Source organism: Neophocaena asiaeorientalis, unplaced genomic scaffold (genome assembly GCF_003031525.2).
Source record: "Neophocaena asiaeorientalis asiaeorientalis breed wild unplaced genomic scaffold, Neophocaena_asiaeorientalis_V1.1 scaffold177, whole genome shotgun sequence".
NCBI classification, from domain to species: Eukaryota; Metazoa; Chordata; class Mammalia; order Artiodactyla; family Phocoenidae; genus Neophocaena; species Neophocaena asiaeorientalis.
In genome coordinates this window covers 22,300,881-22,307,327 of record NW_020172779.1, presented here as the reverse complement: position 1 = coordinate 22,307,327, position 6,447 = coordinate 22,300,881, and positions in this window count along the sequence as shown.

Genomic DNA, 6,447 nt, shown 5'->3' with positions numbered 1-6,447 from the left:
CCTCGTTCGCCCTCTGGTGACCGGAGCGTGCAGTGCACCCTGCACAGGCCTCAAGGCCGCGGCCGGTTTCCCACGAAGCTGTTCGCTGTTCTCTGTTCTCCGTTCTCCCGGACACGGTGGATTCACTCACACGGTCCCGGGGACAGGCCGGCTTCATCCTTTCCCTGCCGCTGCTTTTATCTCAGAGGCCTCCAGGCGGCTACTGCCCTGGGCCCTGGTCAGGTGCCCCTGTAGTTCTCCCCAGCTTGAGTCTTGGGATTTTACTCTCCCAAGCATCTCTGCTTCAAGCTCCACAAGGTGTCCTGGGAGTGGGGAAGAGCCCCTCCGTGGGGACACTCTGATGTCCTGCCGAGGAGTGGGCTCCGGATGTCCAGGGGGGCGCTGGCACCAGGACCCTGCGGGCCCTCCCCGCAGCTCTGCCTGGCGGGCCGCGTGGGCCGGCTCTGAGCTCTTCCAACAGAGCAGCGGGAAGGCCGGGCCTGGCCCCTGTGCCGCCTGAGGGGCAGCAATCAGCCATCTGTGGCCACTGGGAGCCCAGATGGCCGGAGGCTGGACGTGTCTCTCACACCCACCGTTGCTTCCCCAGCGTCACTCCAGACTCGGACTTCAGTGCAGTTCTCACAAGCCTCAGCCTGGCCAGCGGGTTGCCCATCAGAGGAGGCTCCCTTTGGGCTGAGGCAGCGCGGCTCAAGTGCCCGTCCATGCCCTGTCGCTGTCCTAACTGGCTCCTTACTGGCTCCTCTGGGGGAGATGGGATGTGCTCTCTGTTCTTCTCATCTCTTGCTGCTGTCATGAGACCTTTTGCACACCAGCTTGTTTGCAAAATTTCTATTAGGAAATGCAGAAAAGCCGGCCCTCAGCACCCCCCGGGAAGGAGGTGGTCAGCGGGTCATCCTCAGCCCCGGGCCCTGGGCGATAAGCTGAGCTGGAGTGTGCCCCTCCCCGGGGCTGCCCGCGTCCCAAGAAGCGCAAACCCACCTCCTCTCTGCTCCACCCACCCCCTTTGCCCCGGGTCAAGGGCCCGCCCGTGTCTCCCTACATCCACCTCACTACCCCGTGTCCATGACTCCTCCATGCAGGGGAGGGGAGCTGAGGGGCGGGGAGGGGGGTGTCAGTTTGGGTGCTCTGAGAAGCAGACCCCCAGGGATAGAGAGAAGGGCAGGCTCTGGATGGAAGCCTGTGAAGGGCAAGGGAGGAGAGGCAGGGTCAGATGGGAGAAACTTCAGGACATTGCAGGCCAGCCCTGTGGAAGGAGGGAGGGGAGAAGGCAGGGATGGAGGGGGGCCCCCGCCAGGAGGTGGGGGCCCCTGGAAGAGCAGGTGGGTGTTGGCGGGGCCCCCCGCTCAGCGCTGCCAGGAAGGCCTGGGCTCCTGGAAGCGCTCCTCACACAGGCTCTCTCTAGAAGGGACTTCCCTGGATACCAGGGAAGGGAAGGGGGAGAGGGAAATTGTTTAAAAACGGGCTTTGTCCTGACAACATTTACTCTACTGTATGGCTCATGGCTTTAGGGTCTGGCAAGAGAAGGGAGCGTTCACAGTTCCTGGCCCCCCAGAGCCAGGCCTCAGCCGGTGTCCCCAGAGAGAATTCTCCCTGGGCCCTGGGTGGGACTCAGGCTATGGGTGAGGCCCGGCCTTGGTCAAGCACAGGGCATGTGGCTGGCGCCCAGCCACAGTCCTCCTCCTACCTGGGGTGGTCCCAAGCCCCTCCCACCCCTCCAGGAGGCTCAGCCTGAGCGAGCACACACTTACACGGTTGGGTTTTTTAAAAATACATTTATTTATTTAATTTATTTTTGGCTACGTTGGGTCTTCGTTGCTGCGCGCGGGCTTTCTCTAATTGTGGCGAGCGGGGTCTACTCTTTGTCCCGGTACGCGGGCTTCTCACTGCGGTGGCTTCTCTTCTTGCGGAGCACGGGGGGCTTTAGGTGCGTGGGCTTCAGTAGTTATGGCTTGCGGGCTTAGTTGCTCCGCGGCATGTGGGATCTTCCCGGATCAGGGCTCGAACCCGTGTCCCCTGCATTGGCAGGCGGATTCTTAACCACTGCGCCACCAGGGAGGCCCCTCTTACATGTTTTTGACCAACATCTGCCATGAGAAATATGTTTCACAGTATGACCGACACATATAAATTCTTGCTGTGTGGAGGCACTAGGTATTTTTGATTCTGTCCATTTCTACCTTGGGGACAAAGCCCCTAGTTCATGACATTTATTTTTCAGATGGCTTATTAGAACTCTCTATAGGAAACAGAGTTACTTATGTAATGAAAGCATTGAGTTGGAGAAAGAAATGGAATGTAAAATGGAAATGAACTTGACTTGAGCCATATTAGACGGGAGCTTGGCCACCCTTTACCGATAGGCAGTGAGCAAAAGGGCAAACACAGACGCCGGCAGAGTCATCATTCATCCTGCACGTGAGGGGCACACATTAAAAGCAAGGCAAAAAGTTATTCTCCCTGGAGCAAGAAAGGAAGGAAGTTTCCTGCCTCTCCCTTCTTGGAGCAATCACTTTTGAAAACTGGTCGTGATGAATTCTCTCTCTTGAGAACTGAGCTAACCTGAGATGGAGTTAAATCCTTTTAAAAGGTGAATTTGGGATGAGCCATGTGTCAGTGCTGCAGTCCCCCGAGGACCAGTCACGGCAGGTAGATCTGGAGAACTGGGGTGCAGCAGAGGAGCTGTCCGCCTTTGTCATCTCTCAGCTTAGCGGACTGCCTGTGATGTGCGTGGCGCTGTTTAATGCTGACTCAGTCACACGATTCACTGCAGAGGTTTTCTGGGTTAGCAGGAGATTTGTTTCTAATTCTACTTCCCAACGCGCCTGTTATCACCAGCGTAGTTAGGGCACTAACTTCGGTTCCTGGGGGTCCTGGTCCTTCAGGACCACCTCTGTGCGCCCAGCTCCCACCCCTGCAGCCCCTGTCCTGGCTGAGCTTGGCAGCCCCGTTCTGGGGGAGACTGTGCAGTCACATTGGAGTCCCTGGTCCCCCTCCCTTCCCCAGTAGATGGAGGGTCCTGGGTGAGTGCTGTCTGGCTCGCAGTGGGTCTTCACCAGCTGGCCATCACTCTCTAAGAGAGGGGAGGCTGTGCACGGGTCAGCAGAGGCCAGGCCGTGTGGCCCTGAGAGCCGACTTCTGCAATGTCTCTGGGAATTGGCTCTCCCCTCATGGCACAGGTCTCACCTCTTCCTCACTCAGAATCCCCCACTGCAGGAGTGGCCAGGGAAGTGGGGTGGAGGGATCTGCCCCAGACCCTCTTGTCCTGGGTGGGCAGGGGAGGCCTCTCCCCCACTGGGTCCCCAGCCCCCCTGGCTTGCTTCCTCGGGGCCAAAGGAGCCACCCACCCGTCTTGGTGCCCCTCACCTCTCCTCTGTTGCCCAGGCTGGGCCAGGCCAGAATGGGGCAACATTCTGGGGAAAAGGAAACTGGAGGGCTGCCCTGGCCACGCTCTGGTGGGAGGCCCAGCCCTGCATCTCCACTGAGCACGCAGTGTGCACACATGCCAACACCAAACACAGAACACACGTGCAGGGACTTCCCTCGTGGTCCAGTGGATAAGACTCCGCGCTCTCAATGCAGGGGGCCCAGGTTCGATCGCTGGCTGGGGAACTAGATCCCGCATGCATGCCGCAACTAAGAAGCCCGTGTGCTGCAACGAAGATCCTGCGTGCTGCAACTAAGACCCGGCACAGCCAAAATAAATAGTAAATAAATAAATAAGCAAATAAATGTTAAACACGTGCACACAGCGCACACATGCACGCTGCTCCCTCTGGTACCCTGTGTTCCGGGACGCCTCCCTCCGAGGGTGACCAGCGTCTGGGCCATGGAGGGAAGTGAGGTACCTGACCCCCAACAGAAGAGCCAGAGGAGAGGGCCGGGGGCTCTTGTTCCTGGTTGGGCAGTGGGGCCAGTGGGACAGACAGACTCGAGTCAGCCAGCTTTCCCAAGGTGGCCACTGTGTAGGTCTGTGCCCACGGGCCTTGCAGATTCGATGTTCCCAGGAGGTGCTCTGGGGGGTGGGGGGTGAAGGGCTGGGACCTGGGACCTGGGACCTCAGTGTGTGTGGTGCCTGGAGGGTGTTTCTCGTTCACCGACTGGTGGGCAAACCTGTGTGCGTCAGCTGTCAAAAACAGGGATGGCTATGATTAACTAGGGGGTCTTAGAATGAGGCGAAGTGAAAGCCCTGGAATGTAAGCCATGGGCATTGGGAGGCCGGGAGTGGCCGGGGCCTCTAGGGGCGGTGTCGGGGTGAGAAGACCAGGGGACAGGGTGGAGGTGCGGTGCAGGACTGGGCTGTGGACCCAAGGGAAGGACTGATGGACGGCGGGGGATTCCAAAAGGGCCTGAGGGTCTGGCACTGGTGCTGAGTTCCTGTTTTTGATGGCAGTGCCATGGTTATGTAAGAAGTTAACATTTGGGGAAGATGAGGGAAGCAATTCTAGAAACGCTGCATTATTTTTGAGACATCTTTGTACGTGTGAACGGATTTAAAAATGAAAAGTTAAAAATGTTTTAAAAGCAGCATGGAGTGGGCTTGGCGGGAGCTGAGTGATTTTGGGGGTTCTCGTAGGAGGCTGGTGGGGGGGCCCTGGCCTGCATCTCAGAGGAGGGGAGATGAACCGTGTTGGGACTTGGGTAGGGGCGTCACGGAGGAAGCATTTCAGGTGGATCGAAGCTCAGACTGCAAGTGGAAAACTTAGAGGTCTTTAGAAGAAACGTAAGACCACCTCTTCGTGTATTAACAGAAAACGTTTTTAAGTAATCCACCAATGTGTTCAAGAATACGAGCGGTGAAAAGAGTTTGCCTGTTATCGTGATGCTGCAATCAGAAAGAAAAGAAAAGAGGTGGCAGGCTGAAAGAAGATGCTTGCAATAATTAGTATAGTAGCCACTCATCACAATGGAAGATTAAAGAGCCCAAGAAATTGCATGGCGGAGGAATCCAGGCAGATGGTTGTGCCTCAGGCCTCTGCAGGAGGACGGGGCCTGCCTCCCGCCCCTCGGGACACGTGGGCCCCTTGCGTCCTGCAGGGAGCGCTCAGTCCTCCCGCAAAGGGGCTTATACTCCCCTCGTGTGGTGAGACTGCTGGAGGCCATGGTGCCCGGGACCTGGTCCCAGCCCAGTGAATCAGCCTCCAGCTGCCATCTTCACTCCAGGCAGAGTGGTGGCTAGGAGGGAGGGGTGGTTCCTGTACCAGGAAAGCAAAGGTCATGGAATATCCCAGGAGACCGACGCCAGCAGTGAGTCCAGATAGGACAGAGGTGCGTGCGTGCGTGTGTGTGTGTGTAGGTATATGTGTGAATCTCCGCGTGCGTGTGTATATGTGCGTGTGCCTGTGTATGGGCATCTGGAGGTCCAGCTGCTCACTGCTCGAAAATCATTACCTGGTCGTGGGTTACTTATTCTTCATTTCTACTTCGATCCACAGAAAGAGCCAGCAGTTTAGCAAGGTATCGTGTGATCAAAACATTTGAAAACTGTGCTTGTGCGAGAGATGAGTAGAGAGTGGGGAACCCCGGTTTCAGGTCAGTGATAAAACAAAAGGGACCTCCTGCAGAGAGCTCTTTCCTGCCCAAAGCTGCTTACACTTGCTCAGGAAAGAGAGATAAACTTGCGTGTGTGTGTGTGTGTGTGTGTGTGTGTGTGTGTGTGTGTGTCTGTAGGGGAAGAAGTGCTCTGAAGCCCCTTCCCAGGAGAGAACGTCTCTCCTGGATGGCCCCACCCTGGGGCCCCTTCTGCTCTGGTGGGCAGAGTTTTGTACTGGGGACCTGGGTCCTGTGCCTCTACCTCCCCAGGTGACCCACAGCAGGTGCCCAGACTTATCCCACCCCTCCTGTTAAGTACTCGCTGTCCAGAGAGGAGGTGGCTTCCAGAGGCTTCCTGGGGAGGGGTCTTATGACCTCCCTCTCTCTATGCTTTACTCAATCATGCCAGTTCTGCCCCTTCCGACCTGCCCCGGCGGCACAGGGAGCAGGGAGGTGACGCTTGGTTCCTGAGCTCCTCACACGCTGCAAAACCACAGGCATGCACAGTGCAGGTGGGGCTCCTGGGTGGGCAGCCAGCACTGCCTGCCCTGCCTGTGCCAGAAACGTGTCCGGCCCAGTGGCTTCCCTCACATCAGTGGTCCGAGAAACACAGCGAAGAAGGCTGATCTGGAAAAGCTAGATGCCACACCTGTTGTCATGTTAATCTACCAAGGACACCTCTGTAACTAGCTTGCCCAACCTTCATACGTGGAGGAATGGCCCTCTGACCTGGGAAGCACATGCCTGGTTCTCATACTGGTCTGTCTAATTCCATGTAGGTGAGCAAGTTTGTGTCTGGCGGTTAATTAGACACGAGTTTGCTGGCAGAACCCAGCTCCTCTGAGAAGTATGACTGAGAACATGGAAATATAAGTGAGAAAACCGCTCACCACAGTACAGTGTCTGTGATGGACATTC